General features: G+C 46.0%; 1 pseudogene; it reads left to right on the plus strand.

The window, feature by feature from the left end:
- The first annotated feature begins 7,988 nt into the window (after window positions 1–7,988).
- LOC147617447 (uncharacterized) lies at window positions 7,989–8,619 on the plus strand (annotated as a pseudogene).
- The last annotated feature ends 286 nt before the right edge of the window (window positions 8,620–8,905 follow it).

The following is an 8,905-nucleotide window of genomic DNA, read 5'->3' on the forward strand; positions in this document are numbered from 1 at the left end:
ATCAGCATGTGTCTAAGAAAATTAAAATATTACCTTGTAAAAGCTAAAAAAAGTGCAATTTAAAAAATCTCAAGGATTTTTTGGGTCTTGAGGAACATCTGTGGATGTTAAGCATTTCAAAACTCTTAATAGATTGCCCACAAAAATTCAAGAAAAATACTAACTTTTCAGAACACTTTAGTGTCCTCAGGACACTTTAGTGTCCAATTACAGAACTAGTGTTAGAGACAGTCTTCTTAGGGTAGGATCGCAAATCCAAGCCCGTAAAAATTAGCAGCATGCTGGTGAGCAACTTTCGGGCAGAATTGTTGTGATTGCTTACATAATTTATGGATATTTTTGCATGGGATTATTCGGAGATGAAAGGGCCGGATCCAAAGTTGTATCAGCATAAGATACATCTAAAACAACTGGACACAATTTCATCCAGGCAAGCAGCAGCGATACAAGATGAACCCGCATGCAGTTGGATAGGCTCTTATAAGTAAAGTTCATAGCCCCTATTGAGAATCGAGAATGGATCTCGTCAATTGTGATTATTCTTAAAAAGAACAAGAAGATCCGCATTTGTGTCGATTATAGAAACCTCAATGCCGTGATATCCCAAATGCCTTCCTCCTACCATACATGGATACAATCTTGGATGATGTGACAGAATGACATGAGACATATTCCTTTCTAGATGGATTTAGTGGGTACAACCAAATTCGCATGGCACCCAAAGACCAAGCAAAAACAACATTTATTACTGCTTGGAGAGCCTTTGTGTGTACGGTGATGTGGTTTGGGGTTGTACAATGCGTCAGCTATATTTGAGTGAGTTATGCATGAGATTTTTGGGTCCTATTTGATAGATTTCATGCATTTTTGGGGCCTATAGTGAGCATTTGGCACATTTGCGTAAATGATTTAAAAAGTGCAGTGCTGTGTCATTCAGCTTGAATCCACTAAAGTGTGCATTAGCAATGCGAAGTGGCAAGCCACAAGATGCTAGGCCACATTATCTCTCAGGAAGGCATTGCGGTGGATCCAAATAAAGTGGCAGTAGTCATGAATGCTCCTACTTCGATCTCGTCCCAAAAGAAGTTATGCGGTTTTTAGGTCAAATTCGATGCCACAGTAGGTATATGCAATTTTTAGTGCATTTGTTTTAGTGCATTTGGCCATACGCTCAAATGCCGTGGCACATGTGCATAGGTGGGAGTTCGTCTGGACAAAAGGAATGTGAGTTAGCTTACCACCACAAGCTTAAGATACAATGGTCCAGAGTGCTTATCATGATGCCACCACTAGCAGGTTGGGGCCTGGACTATCATGTGTTTGTGGATGCATCCGATGTGGCAATCGAGAGTGTTCTCATGCAAGAACAAGAGGCAAGCTAGTTTAGGCCAGGTTATTATGCCAACAGGAGATTGACTTCTGCGACCGGCGAAGAAGAATTACTCCGTGTAACAGAGCGTGAATTAGGGATGATATACTCCATCGAGAAGTTTCGACACTATTTATTGGGGCACAGATTTTTGTTTCATTCGATCATTCCACCTTGCTGTACTTGGTTCGGCAACAGAATTTGACTGGCCGGTTAGCATGGTGGGTGCTTTTATTACAAGAATTTGATTTTGAAGTCATTCATCGACTGGGAGCCCAACATGCCGCAGCAGACTATCTGTCAAGGTGGCTTGAGTTAGGCGAACCAGCCAACTGGAGTCGATGATGAATTTTTAGATGTGGCCCTATTTGCAGTGACGGCAGCACAACATCAACATGAGGCTCAAGTCGGAGTAATGCCACAACGGGTAATGTTGTGGACCTAGTATGGAAAAATGTTCACCTTTTTATCCATAGGGGGAATGCTAGCACATCTAACACGAGATGCATGCAGAAGGCTTGCATTGCGGAGCCAATTGTGGCTATAGTAATAACTGATGCGGTGCGGGCCTCCACATCTATTTTTCCTTGGGAGGACCTGTAATATAATATTACTCTCTTGCATGTGGTGGAAAGCTGCTTAACCCTTATGCGGTGCGGGCCTCCACATCTATTTTTCCTTGGGAGGACCCGCAATATAATGTTACTCTCTTGCATGTGGTGGAAAGCTGCTTAACCCTTATGCGGCAGGTAGTTGCTTGGTTGCGAGAAGAGCCGTAGTCCAATGCCCAGGCAGAGTGGGTGTGGTCTCTTGAAGAGAAGCTTTTACAAATTACAATAGCAAAATGTGGAATTATTACATGCTCAGGCTGACCAAGTGCCTATGTTGCGGGAGCGCAATACACTTTTGGAAAATAGGGTAAGGGATGTTGAAAGCAGTGAAGAACAAGTCAGAGAGGCATACGAAGAATTTGCCAAAACCATTAATTCCAAACTTGCTCAGTGTAGGGTATTCGACGCCCTTGCCATTTTTTTACAAACCAATCCCAAGGATGTTCGCATCAGCCTACAAGACTTGGATGCGCTCATTTTGGCACTCCGCAAAGAGCTTACACAAGAGGCACTCCGCAGAGAGCTTACACAAGAATGGGAGTTAGAGCTGGCAATTTGGCACAGTATATCAATTGAGCCGGCTGTCAATACTAGTACTAGAAGTTTAAGCAGGGAGGCCAATAGTATTGTTGAGAGGATTTTGTAGATCCTAAAAGAGCCGTTCCCCGAACTTTCTCTTACGACATTGTACTTGCATATCAGATTTCATACTAAATAGATAGAATTTTTAGTATTGTTGTTACGACATTGTACTTGCATATCAGATTTCATACTAAATAGATAGAATTTTTAGTATTGTTGTTACGACATTGTACTTGCATATCAGATTTCATACTAAATAGATAGAATTTTTAGTATTGTTGTTACGACATTGTACTTGCATATCAGATTTCATACTAAATAGATAGAATTTTTAGTATTGTTGTTAAGTTTATGATGTTTCTAGGATATACTACGTGGATGCATATACTCAATTAATGATGACATTCTGACAAAGGTTGAAGATGACTCAAGATAATGATTCACATTCTTTCAGAAATTTTGCAAACTCATCGTATTTTTCATGTAAGCCTTCATAGCCATTGTATATTTGGGAGTGATGTAGCTCCTTCAAGCAATAATTTTGTAACTTCAAAACATTTTAATATTTTGGTAGGTGTATATAGGGCTGTGGGTTTTTCCATTAAGCCCCCAAGGGTTTCTCAATCCATAATTAGGGACCCTTATTTTAGTGGGGATTTTGGAACTATATATAGAGTGGTTCTATATATATCCCTATGGTTCCTTCTATATAAACATATCTTGCATGTGGATTCTAGATACTTTGGGCATCCAGATCCCATGCATCTCTCTTGATTTGTCTTCTTTCCAACACCACTCTATATGTAGTTCTAACATTTTTAATAACAGAGTAGGAAGTTATGGTCATATGTAGCAAGTTGTAAATTCTTTAGCAGATCACAAGACCTAGTAGAATCAGGAGACAACTTTCATGGGAGCTACAAAAATGTAGACAAGTGATCCAATTCCTCAAAGCTATATCAAATATCTTAGGGAAGTATATCAAACCTCTTTTTATTATTTAGATTCGATCTCTTTTTTGTCTTGATTTCTTTTACAAACGATAAATTGTTAATGATAAGTGATTGAAGTTGTGTAGAAATAATTAATTGGATCACATGTATTGTGATGTGATTGCTTTGCTTTGGTATGTTTGATTGCTATGCATGTGATTTATTTTTATGAACATGAGATTGATTATGAGAATGAGATTAGGGCCAAATGTCCTCAAACAAGGAGCATCCCATTGAGAACATGATTAAATCTCACAGGTTTGTGAACTAACAAAGGATGAGACTAGAATGGTGGTGAATCCCCAATAATCACGATGTACAGGGGAGGTTAGGTAGAATGTTAGGACTAAGTCCTTTACATAGATACCTATGGGCAAGGATATTACCTTTAAGGTGATAAAGATTCTCTCATGAATAAATTCATAAATAAGGGATTTTAAAAATAGGCCTTGATCACACGTGATACAATGAGTTTGTGTAGATTGAACCCCTCGAGAGGCTGCACTCTAGACTCTTAGATATCAGCCCCAACCATCATTAGACCTCTACTAACCATTTTGGTGTAAAGGGGCGATTTTCCATTGGTATCAAATCTTCCTCTTCCCTCAAGGTTCCATCTCACTATCTTGACCCTTCTACCTATTGGATCCAAAGCCTCCTTGAAGCTAAAGAATCCAAGGTAGCCCTTACTAGACTCCAAGGTTCCATCTCACTATCTTGACCCTTCTACCTATTGGATCCAAAGCCTCCTTGAAGCTAAAGAATCCAAGGTAGCCCTTATTAGACTCTATGCTCCTAACACAACCCCTGATAAAGTCAAACTCTAGAAGTCTATTCCTTGATATCTCACTATATATAATATCCTCATATGAGACTTCAACAATGTTGGATTCATCAAGAATATATTTCTTTTTAAAGAGAACTCTGTCAAATGAGCAGAACTTCAGGCCTCGCTCAAACCTAGAGAAGATCTTAACTGCTCAGACCTCTGCTCGAAGCACATCTTCACTTGGAGTAATAGGGGCTCAAGAAACAACCTTCTCCAAGCCAGGTTAGAGTATATGGTCCTCCTTCCCTTCTTGCTATAGTAGGGTCAACTCATAGGCATCTAACATGGACTATCTCCAATCGCAACACTATAGAAGGCGTTTGGAATAATTCTCCCAACAATGATACACGGTTCTTTTTTAAATGCAACACCTATGCCTTCAGTCTCTCTTGTGCTAGAATGTCCATTTTGGAAATCTAGGCCAACCCAGACCAATGCAAATGTTGGATCCCTTCTCATTCCAAGTTGGGGCCATGGAGGATACCTAGAAGGCTTATATAAAAATGTGGCATTCTTGTAGCTAGAGCCAAGTGATTCAAGATAGATATCCTATAGGAAAAGATAGAGACTCTTCAAAACATAATTGTAGGAGGTGATACTTCAACCATATCAGATCTTAATGAAGAAAAGGGGAAACTCCAAATTCATCATATTGTAGAGGTGGCCAAAGTGGAAGCTTAGCTTTGGTATTTTTGGTGCACCTTGGGTGACAAACCCATCAAGTGGACCCTTCAAGCCCTCAAAGTAAATTCCCAAAGGAAGTGTGTACCCTTACTATCCTACTCCAAAAAGCCAGCCACTTCTCACTAAGAGAACCTCTCCCTTATGGCCCATCACTTTCAACAATTTTTTAGCAACAATTTTTTAGAGGGAGAACAAGTTGAATAGGATACCCGATTGGTTATAGCTTGCTCCATAGCTAGGAAAAAAATATGATCGGGATACATAGCCAATCTATTGGACCAAGAAGTCACTCTCAAAAAGGAACTAGAAGATGTGGTCTTAAGCATGAAGAATGGGAAGACTCAAAGTCCAGATGGCCTCCCCATAGAATTTTATAAAGAATTATGGCTCTAGGTTGATCCACATCTCCTTAGAGTGGCGAGAGAATCTTTCTCCCCCGAGACAACTTCACTTATGTATTAACACGGGCTACATCAAGCTCATTCCCAAGAATTGAGGAGGGTCCCCTATATCCAAATGGTCACCACTTACTATGATGAACGACTCATACAAAATCAAAATGGACAACATACGACTTCACATCATAACGGCTCGTTGAAGCCCTCCCGCCCTTCCTGCTCTCTCGCTTGCACGCCCGTTGGCTCCTCCTGTTCACATCATAACGGCTCGCTGAAGCCCTCCCGCCCCATCGCTCTTCTTGCTCAATCCCTGCTCTCTCGTCTGTGCGCCCATTGCCTCCTCCTATTCTCGCTACCCCTTCGCACCCTGCTCCTTTTCTTCTCCGCACCCGCTGCCTCCCACCTTACTCCTTCCTCTTCATACCCTGCTGCCTCTCCTGTGTGCCCACTGCCTCCCGCCCTGCTTCTTCCCCATCGTGGCCACTCTTCCCGGGCCTTCTCTCCCTTTGCACCAACCATCTTCTGTTGCCTCCTGCACTTTCCTTCCTCCGGACTCTGATGGAAGATCCTCCCACCCCACCTCAGAGAGGGACTCCCCTGCAGCCTCCGCGCCCGCCCCCGGATCCCCCCCTCAGGCTTTCTCTTATGCCAGAAGAGAAAGCGAGCATCACAGCAGAAGTGGAACGGCTTCAGACGTATTCCACTGTCTGTAGGATAGTCGGCACCCGCCCCAGCAGAGGGGAGCTCCGTGATCTTATTCAGGCCCACCGCCTGTGGGCAAGATCACCGACATACAGTTTCTGGGCCGTGGCCACCATTACCAGATCGCGTTTGAGTCAGCAGAGAGCGTGGCCCAGGTGCTTGCCATGAGTCCCTTGGATGTCCGGGGGGCTCGAGCCTCTTTTAGCCACTGGCAGCATGGTTTTGATCCCCCAGAGGCTACTGAGCGAGGCGAGGATCTTTTCCTTGTTACTATTTTCTTCCCTGGATTACGATGGGAGAACTTGCCTCTATTACCCAGGATAGGCTCTGTGGTGGGATCAGTGTTGGAAGCTAGCCAGACTTCTGCCTCTGTGGTGGCTAGAGCAGCTGGTCTTCCTTTTGTTACAGTATTGGTACCAAATGTTTCCTCCTTGCCGAAGGTTCTCCAGTTGCCCAAGGTAGCAGGAGGATGGATAGATTAGCGGGTTGAGTATTCGGGGCTCCCGAATCAGTGCTTTGTTTGTAGACAAGTCGGACATCTGGCCAAGGCCTGTCCTCGTAGGAGACCCCGCTCTCAGCCCTCTCAGCCTGCAGCATCTACTAGTGGAGGTGCTTCCACCGCTCCCGAGCAGTAGCCAACACCCGACACCTAGCCGGTTGAGTGGTAGACCCAGGGGCGCCGCAGAGATCGACGACGACAGCAACAGCCCCACAGGCCCCCTGATAGCCTCAGCAGAGGCAGTAGCAGTAGTGGGCTCCCCCCCTGAGGAACCGCTTTGACCCTTTACATCAGCAGGAGACCCCCGACCCCCCCTCCTCCCCCTTCCTCTCCCCCCCCCTCTCGTCTTCTTCCCCCCCATCCCCAACCCCACCCCCTCCCACCCCCGTTTCTCCTCCGCCCGCCTCTCCCCCCGACCCCCCCTCCTCTCCCTTCCTCTCCCCCCCCCTCTCGTCTTCTTCCCCCCCATCCCCATCCCCAACAACCCCACCCCCTCCCACCCCCGTTTCTCCTCCTCCCGCCTCTCCTCCCATTCCTCCTCCCCCCTCCCTCCCCCTGCTTCTGCCCCTTCTCCTGGCCCTCCCCCTTCCTCTCCCTCTCCACACCCCCCGTCTCTCAGTGTGGCACGACGATCTCCTGGCATTCACCTGCAGTGCTCACTCAGCCGGCTCTGGTTCACAGCCAACCGGCCCGAGGAACCATGCTGGTCCGAGCTTCATGTATCTCCTCCATCTGGAGCCGAGCCGGCTGCTCAGTTTTGATGTTCATCAGCGCTCTGCGGCCTTCGACTACTCTTTCACGTGCTCTTTTGGAGTTGAGGGCCATCACATCTAGCATGTGGTTATTCTCCCAGCACGAGGGGAGGAGGCATTAGTCTCAACAGTGGCTTTCTCTTTCCCCTTGTGTGATTCTAGTGATCCGGAGTGGACTCTGGACTCAGCACTTCTCAGTCTGCGCACGCATGCAGTGGAGTTCTCACACCATGTAGGCGACCTTGAGGTTATTGATATGCTAGACTGTTTCTGGGAGCTGGCAAAGTTTTTTATCACAGGGACTCTGGACAGTGCAGGGACTCGCCATATGGTTGTCCGGATAGTAGCTACCCTTGCTAGTGGTCCTGGCTATGTTTGCATACATGAGGATTCTATGTCAGAGGGAGAGGTAGTATCTATGGGCCATAGTCACTGGCGCCTCATTAGAGGAGCTTGTGGCTCGTAGGGAGGGATGAGCCAGAGCCGCTCGGATGGGGATTATTCCCCCTCCAAGTCCCTGGCAAAGGCTAGACGTTTGGCTGAGCCAGCCATGGCCTCGACAGGTTGTCCATGAGGATTATCTCATGGAATGTTCAAGGCCTAGGAGGCTCTCAGTACATGCGGTACAGAGGCCGTCTACGACAGGAGTTAGAGAGATGCTTGGTGGGTGGCAGGATTGATATTTTGATGCTTCAAGAGCACCACCTGAGCAGGGGACGGATTCGCCATTATGGTTCTCTGATGCCTGCGTAGTGGGATATGTTTTGGTCTGTAGGCTTTGGCCCCATGAGTGGGCAAGGTGGTGTATGTATGGGTATTGGGGATTCTTGGTAGGTAGCAGGTCATTGTGGACAGAGGGATTATCCTACCTGGTAGAGCACAGTTCATTACTTTGAGGATGCATGGTGAGCACATTGGATTGCTCAACGCTTATGCGCCTAGTCATGTGAGTGCTAGAGCGTAATTTTGGTCATGTATTGTTGATGCCTTACCTGCTGTAGATCATTGGTGTGTTGGAGGTGATTTCAACATGCTTGAGGACCCATCAGATTGGGTGGGTGGTAGCCATGCTACAGTGCACGGAGCAGAGCTTGCTGCTTGGGAGCGTTTATGTATGACCTCCTTGAGGATCTCTAATGTATGGCAACATGAGGCCTTTCATCGCCTTACCTGCTGTAGATCATTGGTGTGTTGGAGGTGATTTCAACATGCTTGAGGACCCATCAGATTGGGTGGGTGGTAGCCATGCTACAGTGCAAGGAGCAGAGCTTGCTGCTTGGGAGTGTTTATGTATGACCTTGAGGATCTCTCTGATGTATGGCAGCATGTGGCCTTTCATCGCCTGCAGGGCACTCTAAGCTTCTCCCGGCTGACCGCTGTCTCACAGAGGAGCTAATTTGTCTTGCATTGACCGTTTCTATGTGGGGGACTTTCTTGGTGAGAGGGGAGGCTCTGTGGGGATTCTTGCAGGCACGTCTTTCTCGGAT

The sequence above is a fragment of the Cibotium barometz genome, chromosome 36 (assembly GCF_041138505.1).
Source record: "Cibotium barometz isolate CiBa-2024 chromosome 36, ASM4113850v1, whole genome shotgun sequence".
Taxonomy (NCBI): Eukaryota; Viridiplantae; Streptophyta; class Polypodiopsida; order Cyatheales; family Cibotiaceae; genus Cibotium; species Cibotium barometz.